The sequence below is a fragment of the Eurypyga helias genome, unplaced genomic scaffold, assembly GCF_000690775.1.
Source record: "Eurypyga helias isolate BGI_N326 unplaced genomic scaffold, ASM69077v1 scaffold2625, whole genome shotgun sequence".
Classification (NCBI taxonomy): Eukaryota; Metazoa; Chordata; class Aves; order Eurypygiformes; family Eurypygidae; genus Eurypyga; species Eurypyga helias.
The window spans coordinates 1,322-1,792 of NW_010253184.1; the positions used below are offsets into that span (position 1 = coordinate 1,322).

Here is a 471-nt window from a genome sequence, read left to right on the forward strand (position 1 = left end):
CATCGTGGCCGCGCTCTCCCCCTTCCAGCAGATGTGGATCAGCAAGCAGGAATACGACGAGTCCGGCCCTTCCATCGTCCACCGCAAATGCTTCTGAACGGACTTCCGGCGCGCGCCCCCCGCGCCCCTCGTCCCCCGGCCAACCTCCACACCTCATGCTAGCCTCATAAAACTGGAACGAGCCTTTTGTTTGCCCTTTTTCTTCCCAAAGAAACGTCCCCTTGGGAAAGTTCGGACCCCATCCGGGCCCGAATGGCGGCACTGGATGCCCGAGCCTCTCGCCAGGGTCCCCGCGGCGGGCGCGGAACCGGGGAGGTGGGGGGGGCGCGGGGTGTTGGTGCCGGACATCCAGTGTTGGGGTATTCCCTGGGGTATTCCGGATTCCCCCCGAGGCTGGTAGGAGTTCCGTGGGAATCAGACATATCCGCGACCTCCCCCCATCCCCCCTCCACGGGGCTGAAACTCGAGTCG

General features: G+C 64.8%; 1 pseudogene across 1 annotated transcript in view; it reads left to right on the forward strand.

Moving 5' to 3' along the window:
* The window catches only part of LOC104510347, a 1,413-nt pseudogene extending 1,316 nt beyond the window's left edge, over nucleotides 1-97 (forward strand). The window contains exon 5 of the transcript XR_727899.1: nucleotides 1-97. This exon is cut by the window's left edge and continues 33 nt beyond it. The product of XR_727899.1 is annotated as an actin, cytoplasmic 1-like (transcript).
* Nucleotides 98-471: the final 374 nt, after the last annotated feature.